Here is a 10,000-nt window from a genome sequence, read left to right as displayed (position 1 = left end):
CACAATACAACTCAGTACATTGCGTCAATTTGATACCCTTTCTTTAGTAGAATTGTATAAATCGGAAGCTAGGTAATCAGCTCGCCGGTGATTTGCAGCTGGCGATTGTACGTCAATCAAGTGGCACATGCCAAAGTAAGGATGGATGACATGCTACCTCTTTTTTTTTTTCAATGCCATGCGATCTACCCACACTACCTTTGCGATCGACGTATTGGGCACCCCTGCTCTAAAACATAGGTGTGCTTAGTACGGGTTTTATTGAAACTGGAACCTTAATTCAAAGTACAGTGTACAATTCATCAAATCATTCGGTGAGAGGTGAAGTATATCGATACTAGAATATAATGTTAAATGTCAGGTTCCTCAGAAACGTTAGGGGACACATGTTGACATTCTGCACAGCAGGTGCAGAGCTCCGTACAGGGAAGGCCAACAGAGAGGCACGTTCCACTCTCTCCACACTCTGCAATACAAGTGAGTAATGTCTCTCTCTTCTGTAGGTGCTAGGGCAGGCCTATTCAACTGGCGGCCCGCGGGCCGGATGCGGCCCAGAACCAACTTCCGAGTGGCCCAGCCTCCCGTAGCCAAATTCCTACATTAGTACAGACCATGAACGCAACACTCCGCGTTGCATAGAAACCAACAAACCACAACGCAGCACGTTTTTTGAAAGTGCATCTAGTGGTGCTAGTAACGGTGGTCCTATGATAGCAACTCTAAAACATGTCTCTCTCAACTCCGAAGCGTAAACAGAGACAAAACGGTCATTGATCTTGTGGAGCAGATCCAAGTCAAGCTGGACCTTTTCGCTACCGACTTGAGCACGGGTCGGATGCTGCATTTTCCAACGCTCCCCAAACACGTCACATCTCCGGCACAAATCACGGATGTGATTTCATTGCGAGGTTGAAAGAGAACTTTGCCGGTCGATTGGATGGACTTGCTCTGCCCACAGAGGTGATGATGGGCTTTGCCAGAGACCCCTTCACTGTTGCAATAGAGGGGGACGTATCAACCAGAGCAAAGGAAGTGGTCCCCTGCATCGACAAGGGGAAATATACACTGGAGCTTATTGACATGCAGCGCACTAACGGGCCAGCGAAGTTTTGGAGTGATGTCAAAAAACAGCAGTTCCCTAACGTTCAGAAAGTAGCGATCTGTGTGCTCAGTATGTTTGGATCAACATACACATGTGAATCACGCTTTTCACACATGAACTCAATCAAAAGTAGCACTCGCTGCTCCCTGACTGACAGCACTCTTCACCAATGTCTTAGGATTGCATTGACATCCTATGAGCCAAAAATCACTGCTCTTGTTCAAAACTAAAAATGTCCCTTCTCCCATTGAGAAAGTCAGCGATGACAAATCACAAATGAGGTGATAGTAAGCACATAGTTTACTATAGTAGACGTGTAGTGTGGTATTCATTCATATAGTTACCCGTATCCCTTGTTATGGGTTTGTGCACTGAAGGGTTTGACAGTTCTTTCTGTATTCATTTAAATGCACTTTGTAATGTGTCTGGGTCAAATGGGACCAAAACGTATGATTTTTTTGTTATTACTTGAAAAGTGAAAAACTAGTATTGCTACAGTACTACCTCTTTGTGTTGCATTGGAGCTCTTTAGCTGTTTCATTAAGACTGCTATTATTGTATTCAGTAAATGCACTTTGTGATGTGCTTGGTTCAAAAAACATAACCTGAATATTTGACTTCTAAAGGAAACACATGTAATGCTACAACTGTGCACTTTTTTTTCAGATTCTGTTAAATTAATGCTAATTTGTTGTGTTTTTATGCACTTTTTGACGTACCTTTGTGAGATGAACAATGAATGAAAATTGCATGTTTTTCATCGCAGTAATATGTGTTTGTTTAAAATGTGTCACTACCCGCTTTTTACAGGCCGCTGAATGTCTGGCCCAGCTGAATTTTGTAGTTATAAAATCTGGCCCAACTGAATGTGTAGTTGAATAGCCCTGTGCTAGGGGTTTGTAAATAGCACTGGTTGAATGGCCCCATCTCTGACAATCCAGCCCCTGCCAACAGGACTCCATAACAAGAATGTGGGTTCAGGCTGTGAAACCCAGGGGTTGAGTTGGGCCGGGCTGTCCAGGGCTACGACTTGACTTTCAAATAGCAGATCTCTGACCGGATATAGTTTTTCGGCTTAGTGAACGTGTGTCTCTGCTCCGATCAGCCCGTACTCCTCCGTTTAGAGAGTCTGCAGCGGGGCTGCGAAACCCCCCGACCCGTTGTGTAACACGGAGCCCGTTTCCTAAACCTTGCTAAGTGTATGTGTGTGCGTAAAGCTGAGTTCTGACCAGTCACAGAATTCGGTGAGGATTCAATCGTTTACAGTAAAATGTACTGCATACTTTTGGCCATAATCTCGCAGCCCTACAAGTGAACTGAGATTTCCACACAAATGTTCTTTAGCAAGTGTGCAGAGCAATTTGATTTAAAATAGCCATTTGAAGGTTGGATATTTGTAAACATTTCTGTGTGTACATTCATAATTTAAGATGCACATTAATTCCACTTTATTCGTAGTACTTTCTATTTGTATTGTGTCATGGTGGCATCAATGTGCATTTGACACAGATAATGGAGCAGTTGCTTTAGGGCCTCATATACAGTATAGCCCTTAAGGTCAACTCATGAGATCTTCGACACCCCCCCACACAGAGCCCCCCCACATATCAAATGCCAACTTAACCCCCGGTGACACCGTATCGCTGTCTGAGACGTTGCTCTTTACATGTTGTTGAAATGCATCCTCTGTTGGCGGCAGAGTTTCTGAGGCTGCATCTGTTGTTGATGCAGTTATGAACCTCAGTTCATCCAAGTGTGTGCATCAGTCCAATTTCATTTTTTCCATATAGCAGAAGCGACAATTCTCTTGCGACTGGCCAAGACTCTTCCAAGCTGGCAGAGAGTCCAGAATGGGCCAGATCTTTGAGCTCGCTGAGAGGGGTCTGGAGTTTGGTGAATGCTGTTGTCTTTCCTATTCTGTACAAACTACTTGTTGTGCCACAGCCAGTGAGTGCACGACATGCTGGTAGACAGTTAGACATGTCTTTTCCAATGTTCTCCCACGTGGTGTTGATGGGGACAGATCTCTCTCTCATTCCATGGCCTGCATACATGTACTATGAATTACTATTAGTACTATTAGTTATTATTATTATTATTATTATTATTATTGTACTATTAGTGCATGCATGAACTAATGAACCAAACATGTGTTTGCTTGCACAATATATGAGCAGTACTTCCACACCTGTGTCATCAGACCTCACGATGATGAGGGAATATGACTCTGCAAGATGTATGGCATGGAGCTCCATCCTTGTGTCTGCCTCCTCCTGATCTCTGTACAGTGATGTCAAACTGCTGACTCCTGCTGTGCAGATGCTCTTCACCTCCTCCCATTCGTCACATCCTGAGTGTAGTCTCTGTGGGGCAGCAGTGACAATGTAGTTGCTCACAAACATGCACAGTGCAGTCTTGTTTCCACTACTCCTCAAGTGCTTCCTGTAGTTTGGGGACATTTGTCTACCAGCATGTCGTGCACTCACTGGCTGTGGTACAACAAGTAGTTTGTACAGAATAGGAAAGACAACAGCATTCACCAAACTCCAGACCCCTCTCAGCGAGCTCAAAGATCTGGCCCATTCTGGACTCTCTGCCAGCTTGGAAGAGTCTTGGCCAGTCGCAAGAGAATTGTCGCTTCTGCTATATGGAAAAAAGGAAATTGGACTGATGTGCACACTTGGATGAACTGAGGTTCATAACTGCATCAACAACAGATGCAGCCTCAGAAACTCTGCCGCCAACAGAGGATGCATTTCAACAACATGTAAAGAGCAACGTCTCAGACAGCGATATGGTGTCACCGGGGGTTAAGTTGGCATTTGATATGTGGGGGGGCTCTGTGTGGGGGGGTGTCGAAGATCTCATGAGTTGACCTTAAGGGCTATACTGTATATGAGGCCCTAAAGCAACTGCTCCATTATCTGTGTCAAATGCACATTGATGCCACCATGACACAATACAAATAGAAAGTACTACGAATAAAGTGGAATTAATGTGCATCTTAAATTATGAATGTACACACAGAAATGTTTACAAATATCCAACCTTCAAATGGCTATTTTAAATCAAATTGCTCTGCACACTTGCTAAAGAACATTTGTGTGGAAATCTCAGTTCACTTGTAGGGCTGCGAGATTATGGCCAAAAGTATGCAGTACATTTTACTGTAAACGATTGAATCCTCACCGAATTCTGTGACTGGTCAGAACTCAGCTTTACGCACACACATACACTTAGCAAGGTTTAGGAAACGGGCTCCGTGTTACACAACGGGTCGGGGGGTTTCACAGCCCCGCTGCAGACTCTCTGCATGGAGGAGTACGGGCTGATCGGAGCAGAGACACACGTTCACTAAGCCGAAAAACTATATCCGGTCAGAGATCTGCTATTTGAAAGTCAAGTCGTAGCCCTGGACAGCCCGGCCCAACTCAACCCCTGGGTGTCACAGCCTGAACCCAAATTCTTGTTATGGAGTCCTGTTGGCAGGGGCTGGATTGTCAGAGATGGGGCCATTCAACCAGTGCTATTTACAAACCCCTAGCACCTACAGAAGAGAGAGACATTACTCACTTGTATTGACGAGTGTGGAGAGAGTGGAACGTGCCTCTCTGTTGGCCTTCCCTGTACGGAGCTCTGCACCTGCTGTGCAGAATGTCAACATGTGTCCCCTAACGTTTCTGAGGACCCTGACATTTAACATTATATTCTAGTATCTATATACTTCACCTCTCACCGAATGATTTGATGAATTGTACACTGTACTTTGAATTAAGGTTCCAGTTTCAATAAAACCCGTACTAAGCACACCTATGTTTTAGAGCAGGGGTGCCCAATACGTCGATCGCAAAGGTAGTGTGGGTAGATCGCATGGCATTGAAAAAAAAAAGAGGTAGCCTGTAGGGCTGTGCAATTTAATCGATCCTGCGATATATATCGATATTTTGTTTCCGGAGAAAGTATCGATATTTCAGCCGCGGGTATCGATACATTAACTCCCATTCAAATCCCCCGTGTTCCGCCTGGCACTCTGCTCGCTGCCCATTCCCCCCCGTTCGCTTTGCATGAAGAGCGGTTACGTCAGCCAGCCGAGCCGCTAGTGTCGCTGTAGAGCATTTCTAGATACACAGACGCCGGTGTCTTCTTCTCGCAGTGAGTGCGAAGCGGTTCAGGAGAATGGCGGCAAACATTAACCACACTGGAGAGGGTCTTCTCTACCGCCGGAGATATCGGCCCAATCCCAAACCACTCCCTCGACGGAGTGAACTCCGTCTGTAGCCACACTCACAGCTCAACGAGGCTCCCTCCTGTCAGATGGAGGGAGTAAATACAGCAGCAAGCTTTGGGACGGCCTCCCCTCTCTCCGGCAGAAACAGGAAATGCCGTAACTGTAACAACGGTTTCAAATCAGCATCTCTTTGACAAAAAGTTTAAATTAATAACTCAAATAAAACTCCTAACATCTTTCATTGTGTTTCAAAGCTCTTTTAGTTTTAAACCTGATGTTTATAAGCTTCTTAGTTTTTGCAACAATCTGTAAATATACACAACTTTATAATAAAATGCACACATTTACCTTTTTCTAGACTAAACACACAGGTATGATCCTAAGTTAAAACATATGAGGTTATCATGAGGTTGTTAACATCGCAGTTTATCAGTGGATGTTTGCTGGAACTACTTGTTAACAGCTTGTTTCCTGACGGACACACACAGCGCGACTCCGGTCAGGTAGAGACCGGTCTCAAGTCAGCACCGCTGCAGACTCGCTGTTTGAGGGCTTGATAGCCCACTCCCCCTCCACACCGCTCCACACTCGTAGGCGGACCCTCCGCGTGAACGCGCAAACGGAGGGGTAGGGTGTAGGGGGCGGTTTGGGAATGGGCCATCGTCACTGCTCAGAGAAGTGCACTTCTCCCAGACCACGTTGATCAGATTATATTCCTGAACAAAAATCTGAAGAGAATGTAGATGCAGTTATGTAGAGAGGAGCCTTTCTGTTTAGTGTTTCTGGCTTAAATGTTACTCCTTTGGACTTGAATTATTGGCAGGTACATTTTACATTAAATGTTGTTCTTAGTGACTTGAATTATTGGCTACCTCATATTCTGTGTTAAGCTAAACATGCTATAAAATAATCTGTTCAGAACAGGCCACCTGCTGCACCTTTTAATTCTCCATTGTCCATTGTGATACTGCACTTTATGTACTTACGTTTCAAAGGCTTGTGAGCTACAGTTGGCACTGTTTCAATAAATGAAACACATTTTCTCACCACATCTTTTGAGTCATTTTGTCCAGCATGTGCAAGCTGTAGACTCTCTCTCTAGTCAGAGCCATATATTGTATAATTGATGCTTTCAGTTTTCAGTTGAATCAATTCAATCCAAGTCAATGGAACACTCACAAGATGTCACCAAAATCACACTGTCCCTTTAAAATCTTTCAGAAAATGATGTAAGTGTATGGAATTATATCGAATCGTATCGAATCGTACCGTTGGCTGAATATCGTGATATATATCGTATCGTGAGCTCAATATCGTGTATCGTATCGTATCGTGAGATTAGTGTATCGTTACAGCCCTAGTAGCCTGTCATCCATCCTTACTTTGGCATGTGCCACTTGATTGACGTGCAATCGCCAGCTGCAAATCACCGGTGAGCTGATTACCTAGCTTCCGATTTATACAATTCTACTAAAGAAAGGGTATCAAATTGACGCAATGTACTGTGAAATGTACGGAGTTGTATTGTGCCATACGGGTTCATGCTGTCACGCGAGGTACACCAACATAAGGTATACTCAGTATTAGAAATATATGTTCTCATGCGGCGCAATTAGTGTAAGCGTGCCACAGGTTCTCCGGCTCCGCAGTCCACTAGCACCGCCCCTCCCCTCGCTACACAGACTGGGCAGGGGCGACCCTGTAGGTAGATACAGTATACTTGGTCATTTTAAAAGTAGCTCCCAGGCTGAAGAAGTGTGGGCACCCCTGTTACTCTTATTCGGACTATTTGGTGACGTAGTTCAGCCGCCTGGCTCCTACCTCAGCTAATGTGAAGAGGAAAAGAGTGGTCAGTCTCAAGTTATGGGCTTTCTTGTCACCATTCCCATTCAGCCTGCTCTCTTTTTCAGGGATTGGGGGAGTTCTAAAGAACCACCAAAAAAACATTTTTTCCCCCAAAATAAAATTTGATGGGAGACCCTAAAGATGAGAAAAAGCATTGTTATGTTTTGTTCTACCTCGGGTAGGGGTATCTGTTCTACCTCGGGTAGGGGTACCTCGGGTAGGGTTATCCGTTCTACCTCGGGTAGGGGTATCTGTTCTACCTCGGGTAGGGGTATCTGTTCTACCTCGGGTAGGGGTATCTCGGGTAGGGGTATCTGTTCTACCTCGGGTAGCGGTATCTGTTCTACCTCGGGTAGGGGTATCTCGGGTAGGGGTATCTGTTCTACCTCGTGTAGGGGTATCTGTTCTACCTCGGGTAGGGGTATCTGTTCTACCTCGGGTAGGGGTATCTGTTCTACCTCGGGTAGGGATATCTGTTGTACCTAGGGTAGGGGTATCTGTTCTACCTCGGGTAGGGGTATCTGTTCTACCTCGGGTAGGGGTATATGTTCTACCTCGGGTAGGGGTATCTGTTCTACCTCAAGTAGGGGTATCTGTTCTACCTCGGGTAGGGGTATCTGTTCTACCTCGGGTAGGGGTATCTCGGGTAGGGGTATCTGTTCTACCTCGTGTAAGGGTATCTCGGGTAGGGGTATCTGTTCTACCTCGGGTAGGGGTATCTCGGGTAGGGGTATCTGTTCTACCTCGTGTAAGGGTATCTCGGGTAGGGGTATCTGTTCTACCTTGTGTAGGGGTATCTGTTCTACCTTGTCTAGGGGTATCTCGGGTAGGAGTATTTGTTCTACCTCGTGTAGGGGTATCTCGGGTAGGGGTATCTGTTCTACCTCGGGTAGGGGTATCTCGGGTAGGGGTATCTGTTCTACCTCGGGTAGGGGTATCTCGGGTAGGGGTATCTCGGGTAGGGGTATCTGTTCTACAGGGTTCCTTCAGGTTCCGCCAACTCAAATGTAATACTTTTTAAGACCACTTTGAATAGAATTTAAGACCTATGTCACGGCAAGAAAGTATGAAGGAAAATTGCTATGAAAGAATAAATACATCCCATAATTACTTACAAAGTAAATGTATTCATGTTCAACATGTGTGTGTGTGTGTGAGAGAGAGAGAGAGAGAGAGAGAGAGAGAGAGAGAGAGAGAGAGAGAGAGAGAGAGAGAGAGAGAGAGAGAGAGAAGCTATATTCAGAGCTCTGCTGCCTTGGCTACAATCTTTCATCGTTGCTGTTGTATGATTGGTGTTTAGCTATGGTATTTAGCGTCTATAGCACCTCCGCTTTTAGGGTTGACGTAGACCCAAACGTGGCCCGGAGGTCCCCCGGTGTTGTTGCGGGAGCTGCTGCACTAGCTAAAGCTCCACTAGCTAACGCTACATTAGCAAAACCAACGCTTATTTCTTTTGCAAAAGGTGCAGCGGGCTTCAAACACGTTCTCCTCCACTGGTTTCAACCAAGCACTAAATTAGATGTTTTCCAACCAAATACGGTTGAACTTACACTTCCCCATATTAATGTGTAAGTAGATTTGAAGATACATGAGTTTCTGACTGCCGCTAGCTGAAGCTTGGTTGCTAGGTTACTAGCTGGGTGTTCTCCGATAAGGGGCCGGGGGAAACAAAGTTAGTGATTACTGGTTCCATGTTGATTTAATTCAATACAAATTGTTGGGGGGAACTGAAAGGCTCTTACCGTACTGGTTACTTTGCAGCCCGGACATTTCCCCCAAAACACATTTAGACACGATCTCAACCCAGAAGTATCTTTTCAAATCCCATCATTTTTAAGACCTTCTTATTTTTTTGGTCATATTTAAGACCTTATTAAAGCCTTAAATTCAGATTATCAAATGTAAGACTTTTTAAGACCCCGCGGGAACCCTGGTTCTATCTCGGGTAGGGGTACCTCGGGTAGGGGTATCTGTTCTACCTCGGGTAGGGGTATCTGTTCTACCTCGTGTAGGGGTATCTGTTCTACCTCGTGTAGGGGTACCTCGGGTAGGGGTATCTGTTCTACCTCGGGTAGGGGTATCTGTTCTACCTCGTGTAGGGGTATCTGTTCTACCTCGTGTAGGGGTATCTCGGGTAGGGGTATCTGTTCTACCTCGTGTAGGGGTATCTGTTCTACCTCGTGTAGGGGTATCTGTTCTACCTCGTGTAGGGGTACCTCGGGTAGGGGTATCTGTTCTACCTCGGGTAGGGGTATCTGTTCTACCTCGTGTAGGGGTATCTGTTCTACCTCGTGTAGGGGTATCTCGGGTAGGGGTATCTGTTCTACCTTGTGTAGGGGTATCTGTTCTACCTCGTGTAGGGGTACCTCGGGTAGGGGTATCTGTTCTACCTCGTGTAGGGGTATCTCGGGTAGGGGTATCTTTTCTACCTCGTGCAGGGGTACCTCGTGTCGGGGTATCTGTTCTACCTCGGGTAGGGGTACCTTGGGTAGGGGTATCTGTTCTGCCTCGGGTAGGGGTATCTCGGGTAGGGGTATCTGTTCTACCTCGTGTAGGGGTATCTGTTCTACCTCGTGTAGGGGTATCTCGGGTAGGGGTATCTGTTATACCACATGTAGGGGTATCTGTTCTACCTCGTGTAGGGGTATCTTGGGTAAGGTTATCTGTTCTACCTCGGGTAGGGGTATCTGTTCTACCTCGTGTAGGGGTATCTCGGGTAGGGGTATCTGTTATACCACATGTAGGGGTATCTGTTCTACCTCGTGTAGGGGTATCTTGGGTAAGGTTATCTGTTCTACCTCGGGTAGGGGTATCTGTTCTACCTC

The 10,000-nt window shown here is 45.8% G+C and overlaps 1 protein-coding gene across 1 annotated transcript in view; it reads right to left on the bottom strand.

Moving 5' to 3' along the window:
- riok1 (RIO kinase 1 (yeast)) overlaps positions 1-10,000 on the bottom strand; it is a gene marked incomplete at its 3' end in the record, with an annotated part of 30,515 nt that overhangs the window by 9,206 nt on the left and 11,309 nt on the right. The window lies entirely within an intron of this gene.

This window comes from Notothenia rossii (assembly GCF_949606895.1).
Source record: "Notothenia rossii genome assembly, chromosome: 9".
NCBI lineage: Eukaryota > Metazoa > Chordata > Actinopteri > Perciformes > Nototheniidae > Notothenia > Notothenia rossii.
This window is presented reverse-complemented; position numbering and strand designations above follow the sequence as displayed.